At 49.1% G+C, this 7,237-nt stretch overlaps 1 long non-coding RNA gene across 1 annotated transcript; it reads right to left on the bottom strand.

Annotated features, from left to right (window-relative positions):
* Positions 1–3,471: 3,471 nt before the first annotated feature.
* Positions 3,472–5,891, bottom strand: LOC143637911 (uncharacterized). Its single transcript, XR_013154520.1, has 3 exons — positions 5,807–5,891; positions 5,448–5,610; positions 3,472–3,606 (listed from the first exon to the last, which is right to left on the bottom strand). It is a non-coding gene; the product is annotated as an uncharacterized LOC143637911 (long non-coding RNA).
* Between the last annotated feature and the right edge of the window lie 1,346 nt (positions 5,892–7,237).

Here is a 7,237-nt window from a genome sequence, read left to right as displayed (position 1 = left end):
GACAACTGGTATTTCTTGTTTGGGCTATTTCAAATGAACTCCCTTCTGCATGACCTCCACAAACCAAAGGAAAATATTTGTGAAATTCCCAAGTACAAGACAAGATACACTTGCCAAGGAGACAGCGCCATGAATTTTGACACTGCAAATGTAGTGTGTGTGTTTAGGAGGCAGTCACAGTTCCCATGAGAGAGTCCCATGAAATCAATTAGGAAGATCCATGCTCTAGCCCGATTATACAAGTGATGTGACCTTGAAAGAGTCACTTGGTCTTAGCAACCATCATCACTAACCACTACGTCAATGAATAAAGGTCCTCAGGTGTCAAGCCAGACGATGCAGGATGAGCATGGATGAGGATGGGTGGGAGAAGTCTCCCCCTCTAACACAATTGGGGAAGGCTGTGCCTGCCCTCAGGTGGTGGGGGGCCTGGGATCCTGCCACAGAGGGGGATTCCAAACGTCACATCCCCTGACCCAGGCCAGAAGACCAAGTAGAGTCCCAGGACACTGGGGAGGCCGAATGGCAAAAAAGGTCCAAAGGAACTAAGGATCTGCCTGGACCCTCAATCCCCTACTCTGAGCAGGGCTGCATGACAAGGCCAGAGGCCATCCACAGCAATCTGCCTTTACAGGAAAACGAAGGCACTGCAGGCTGCCTCTGGCTCCCTGAATCAGGGTGGTGTTTTCACAAAGCAAGACCACTTCCTCACATTTGAGCAGCAGCTCATGCGCTGACAGCATCATGGCTGGCTTGACTCAGGCCCTGAGAAATGACATAGAAAATTCATAGCAAACCCATCTTTAGCTCTTCCACATCATCAGGGGCTCTGATTCATTTCCGTCAACAAAGATGTCTCAAATGGTGTCTACAGATGCTGGGGACTCACCTATGTGTGGAACTTTTCAGGAAAAAGGGGATCAAATCTCATGAAGCAACTCTTCTTCTTCTAGCCCAAGAGCAATGCAAGGAACCTGCAGAATACCAGAGGCTCACTTCTCATGTCTTCTGGAAATGAATCATTAATGCTTTCTTCAAGGTGAAGCAGAAGCCTGGATTCCCAGCTGCACAGAAGTGTTTGAGGGCACTGTCTCCCTTAAAACCCAAGAAGAAAAAACAGGTCATTAAAGAGGCATATGGATTAGAGTACATGATCAATGATCCGTCCTCCCTGGAGCCTTCCACATGACCATCTTCCACATTCACAGTGCAATGCTTAGCCATTCTCAAAGACCAGGAGACCATGATGCTCATCACCAGGAAGTCAATAAGGAACATGAACAGAGCAGCATGGATTGCAGAAGGTGGCACACCAAGGATCTGCAGCACAGCTGCTAGAACACAAGAGCTTAACTTCAGTATTGACTTTCTGCCACCTACCAAGTACGATATTAGTGTCAAGCACAACATGCAGACATGCGAGTAGCAGGTGACACCCCACATCCATTCACAGAAGTAGGCAACTTCTGCATCGGAACAAGGAAGTATCTTACCCTTACTCATAAAAAATCATCAGAAAGAAAGAATAAAATGAATGTAAGATTTCTCATTTCACTGTTACGTAGCTGTTGGAATTCCCTATTAAATAATACCTCCAAAATAAAAAGCACCTCAGACTTGTGTCAACTATTCAATGGATGACATTTTAAAAACTACGGCCTTTATTTAATATTTATGCATGCTATATCCCTGCCTAATAATCTTTTGGAAAGGAGCACATAAAACTGAATTTTGGAAAATCTCACAATTGCTGATAAATGTTACTATGTCAGGCATGGCGAAGTGAAAAGTGGGACTTTGGATACTCAAAGAACACAATGTGTGGGATTGCTGTCCCTGATTCATACATAGCATATGGTTTCTATGAAAGCCAGTGAGGGAGCAGGAGTAACAAAGCTGAACAGGTGACCTGAGGGGATACTGGCAGATAGACCAAACTGAAGAACATGTTCCAGCTAACATTGGTATTTGGGCTCCTGAGCCCAGACCTGTGTTTTAAAAAGGTGCAGACAGGCAGTGTTCATGTACTGTCTACCATTTAAGAGTGGGTAATTTCAATGGCATGTAGTTACACATCTGATAGAATGAAATTCATAAACTGGCAGACCATTTTAAAAAAAAAAACAGATGATACATATAAAGATAAAACCTTGTCTTTACCAGGAAGCCTAGAAATGTGTTTTATTTGGCTTAGATGCAAATATCTTTCAATAGAATTTCTGATATCTGAATGACTTTATTCAATATTATACTGCACAGATCACAAGGCTTTCTTTGTAGAATATTCTCTTCTTCTTAAAGTCTCACAGAGAAAATGTCTCAAAGGACATATAAGGGAAATGACTCAAAGGATGAGAGAATGGCTGGAACCATTCTCAAATGAGCACATATAGCCTGAAGTTTGAAGGTATCTAAAATACAATTATGAACCTATTTGATCCATTAATTAATAAAAATCACCACTTTACCACTTGAACCAAATCACAGAAAATTGGAAACAGATGATCATTGGCTTTGATACCTTTACTTCCATTTCATAACCCAGAGATGATCAACTCTATACTTCAAGTGATGTAGATTTATTACAGAATGCCCAAGATCCTGAGGATCTATTTTGGCTCAGACCATGGTACTCCTTCAATATTTTACTATTTTCTAAGTAATAAAATGTAACTTCATGTTGGATGATATATTCAAGGCATGAAATTATCATCCAACATTGTTCTTGCCAAAACATTAGCCCAATTTACTCTTTAGGAATTTTACTAATTGTTTGAATGTTCTAGAGGACCTGTTAGACTTGTAATTGGCAAACGATCCAACATACTCCAGAGAACATATGAGTGCCATAAGAACAAAATAAGGTCAGCCTATAGCAATGGACAGCTGGGAGAAGCACTGGGAGAAGTGCTGGGAGAAGCACTGGCCATGGCACCAGGGCTGCTGGGCAGCAGAAGCCTCCACAGCCCTGCAGGGAGCCTGGAGCACAGCTCTGCATAACCATGCTCAGCCCTGGACAGAGGCACATGAGTTCCCATCACAGGCTACAGTGTGACAGTCCCAGGGGCATGCCTGTCATGCCAACCACCAGGGAGGTTGGAACGTTTGAGGCAAGAGGAATGTCTGAGGTCAGCCTTGGCAACTTAGACCCCATGGCCAAGGGGATAAACGTTTACAGGGGTCTCTGAGGGTGTAGCACAGGTAGGTCACTTGCCTAACAGGCTCAGGGCCCTAGGATCAATCTCCAGAACCACACATACACCAAAAAGTGACCTTGGAACATGGTTTAAAATGATGGGTCAGGTACACAGAAGGAAAGAGGAACGGATTTTTAAAGCAAGAACTTAAAAAACAACAACAACAACAAAAAAAAAAAAAAAAAAAAAAAAAAAAACCTCACAGGTGCAGCAGGAAAACCAGGCACAGAGTGAGAAGTGAAATACCTGGGCGGGTCTGTCTTTTAAACCGGCCTCCTGCTCCCCAGGTCACACTGGGCTCCTCTGTCGTCCTCCCCTCTCCAGGGGCCTGCGGGTCAGGCCGCCTCTTCTCCTCTGAGGTCCGCGGCCCAGGCCACACTGCTGAGGCCACCGCATCCGGAACAGGACCCTGCAAATCAAAACCCACCAGCTGTGACCAGCAGCTCCGCTGAGGAGAGCCCTCAGGTGAGGACCCGGACAGCGGGGTCGGGGGTGGGCGCTGTGGGGACAGGCAGCCGGGACCGAGGCTCCAAGACGACGGCAGAGACCTCCCGGGTCGCACCCTCGTGTGGGCGCCTAGACCGGGGCCGCTCAGGCCAGCTCACCTTCTCCCGTCATGGACCCGGGAGCCAGACCCCACAACCGGGACGCGCAGCCCCGCTGCCCCGCCGCCCTGTGCTACTTCCGGGCTCTGGGGCTCTGAGCTCCAGAGGACCAGGCTCAAAGTTCCCGCCCTGGCTTAGGCCCCGCCCCCGTCTCCCTGGCCACGGCCCCACCCCTCTTCCGCGACCCACTCAGCGTGCTGTGGGCGGTGCTGTGGGCGGGGCTCTGGGCGCCCAGCCTGCTGCTGTCAAACACCTGGTGACCTAGGGTGGAACAGCAACTAACTAGCCTCCTCACCTGTCCCCAACTTCCTGGGTGTGAGGCCTGCAGCTACCCCTCGTGGCCGTGGGACCCTGTGGACGCGGCCCTGGATGCTGGGCTTTTCCATGGGAAATGGCTCCTCAGCCAGGGACAGGGGACAACTGCCTAGGAGGACAGGGCCCCTGAAAAGGCGCCTGCCACTCTCCTTGCTTGCAAGGGGACACTGTGACATAAGGCCAGGCAGGGAGAGTGGTGGCCCAGAGCAAGGCCCAGACAGAGCGCTGGATGGACATTGCTTGTAAAATGACTGCTGTGGGTCAGGACACCAACAACCAATTGCCATCTGCCTTAATAGTCATTAGGAAAAAGTCGCTCAACCTATTTGATCCATTAATTGATAAATATCACCACTTTACCACTTGAACCAAATCACAGAAAATTGGAAACAGATGATCATTGGCTTTGATATCTTTACTTCCATTTCATTACCCAGAGATGATCAACGCTATACTTCAAGTGATGCAGATTTATTACAGAATGCCCAAGATCCTGAGGATCTATTTTGGCTCAGACCATGGTACTGCTTCAATATTTTACTATTTTCTAAGTAATAAAATGTAACTTCATGTTGGATGATATATTCAAGGCATGAAATTATCATCCAACATTGTTCTTGCCAAAACATTAGCCCAATTTACTCTTTAGGAATTTTACTAATTGTTTGAATGTTCTAGAGGACCTGTTAGACTTGTAATTGGCAAACGATCCAACATACTCCAGAGAACATATGAGTGCCATAAGAACAAAATAAGGTCAGCCTATAGCAATGGGCAGCTGGGAGAAGCACTGGGAGAAGTGCTGGGAGAAGCACTGGCCATGGCACCAGGGCTGCTGGGCAGCAGAAGCCTCCACAGCCCTGCAGGGAGCCTGGAGCACAGCTCTGCATAACCATGCTCAGCCCTGGACAGATGCACATGAGTTCCCATCACAGGCTACAGTGTGACAGTCCCAGGGGCATGCCTGTCATGCCAACCACCAGGGAGGTTGGAACGTTTGAGGCAAGAGGAATGTCTGAGGTCAGCCTTGGCAACTTAGACCCCATGGCCAAGGGGATAAACGTTTACAGGGGTCTCTGAGGGTGTAGCACAGGTAGGTCACTTGCCTAACAGGCTCAGGGCCCTAGGATCAATCTCCAGAACCACACATACACCAAAAAGTGACCTTGGAACATGGTTTAAAATGATGGGTCAGGTACACAGAAGGAAAGAGGAAAGGGTTTTTAAAGCAAGAACTTAAAAAACAACAACAACAACAAAAAAAAAAACAAAACAAAAAAACCTCACAGGTGCAGCAGGAAAACCAGGCACAGAGTGAGAAGTGAAATACCTGGTCGGGTCTGTCTTTTAAACCGGCCTCCTGCTCCCCAGGTCACACTGGGCTCCTCTGTCGTCCTCCCCTCTCCAGGGGCCTGCGGGTCAGGCCGCCTCTTCTCCTCTGAGGTCCGCGGCCCAGGCCACACTGCTGAGGCCACCGCATCCGGAACAGGACCCTACAAATCAAAACCCACCAGCTGTGACCAGCAGCTCCGCTGAGGAGAGCCCTCAGGTGAGGACCGGGACAGCGGGGTCGGGGGTGGGCGCTGTGGGGACAGGCAGCCGGGACCGAGGCTCCAAGACGACGGCAGAGACCTCCCGGGTCGCACCCTCGTGTGGGCGCCTAGACCGGGGCCGCTCAGGCCAGCTCACCTTCTCCCGTCATGGACCCGGGAGCCAGACCCCACAACCGGGACGCGCAGCCCCGCTGCCCCGCCGCCCTGTGCTACTTCCGGGCTCCGGGGCTCTGAGCTCCAGGGGACCAGGCTCAAAGTTCCCGCCCTGGCTTAGGCCCCGCCCCCGTCTCCCTGGCGACGGCCCCACCCCTCTTCCGCGACCCACTCAGCGTGCTGTGGGCGGTGCTGTGGGCGGGGCTCTGGGCGCCCAGCCTGCTGCTGTCAGCTCACCTGGTGACCTAGGGTGGAACAGCAACTAACTAGCCTCCTCACCTGTCCCCAACTTCCTGGGTGTGAGGCCTGCAGCTACCCCTCGTGGCCGTGGGACCCTGTGGACGCGGCCCTGGATGCTGGGCTTTTCCATGGGAAATGGCTCCTCAGCCAGGGACAGGGGACAACTGCCTAGGAGGACAGGGCCCCTGAAAAGGCGCCTGCCACTCTCCTTGCTTGCAAGGGGACACTGTGACATAAGGCCAGGCAGGGAGAGTGGTGGCCCAGAGCAAGGCCCAGACAGAGCGCTGGATGGACATTGCTTGTAAAATGACTGCTGTGGGTCAGGACACCAACAACCAATTGCCATCTGCCTTAATAGTCATTAGGAAAATATCGCTCACAACTATTTTTCTACCTCTAATATGTGACTGTATTCCATTCCCCATGACTAAGGTCACCGGCATGTGTTGTTCTGTTTTCCTTCTGTCTCTTATCCCAGAGGCCCCTGGTACTCTTTGTGCCCCAGGACTGAAACTCTGTTACCATAGGGGTTTTTTGTTAATTGATTTTTTAAAATTCAGTGTATGTGACACCAGAATGTATTTGGATTCATTGTACACTACTGCAACACAACTTTTCATTTACCTAATTGGACACGAGGTAGCATTGCACCCTAGGTTACTCATCCATGTACCTGGGGGAATAATGTCCATCTCATTCCACCATCTATCCTACCCCATACGTCCTCCCCTCCCCTCCCTCCCATTTGGTCAAAATTTCTCCATTTCTCACACTCCCCCCATTTGGGATCAGCATTCAGTTCTTAGAGAGAACATTCATCTTCTGGGTTTATGAGATTGGTTTACTTCACTTAGCATGATAGTCTCCAATTCCAACCATTTACCTGCAAATGCCATCATTATATTTTCTTTTAATGCTGAGTAGTAGTCCATTGTGTTTATATAGGACAATTTTTTTTGTATCCACAGCAGAACATCTAGGTGCTTCCACAGTTTACCTATTGTGAATTGAGTTGCTATAAACATTGGTGTGGCTGCTTACTACAGTATGCTGATATTAAGTCCTTTGGGTATAGACCGAGGAGTGGGGTAGCTGGGCCAAATGGTGGTTCCATTCCAAGTTTTCTAAGGAACAATAAAGTTTTGAACTGGCTGTTGGTCACCTGATGGTACTC

This window comes from Callospermophilus lateralis, chromosome 14 (genome assembly GCF_048772815.1).
Source record: "Callospermophilus lateralis isolate mCalLat2 chromosome 14, mCalLat2.hap1, whole genome shotgun sequence".
Taxonomy (NCBI): Eukaryota; Metazoa; Chordata; class Mammalia; order Rodentia; family Sciuridae; genus Callospermophilus; species Callospermophilus lateralis.
This window is presented reverse-complemented; position numbering and strand designations above follow the sequence as displayed.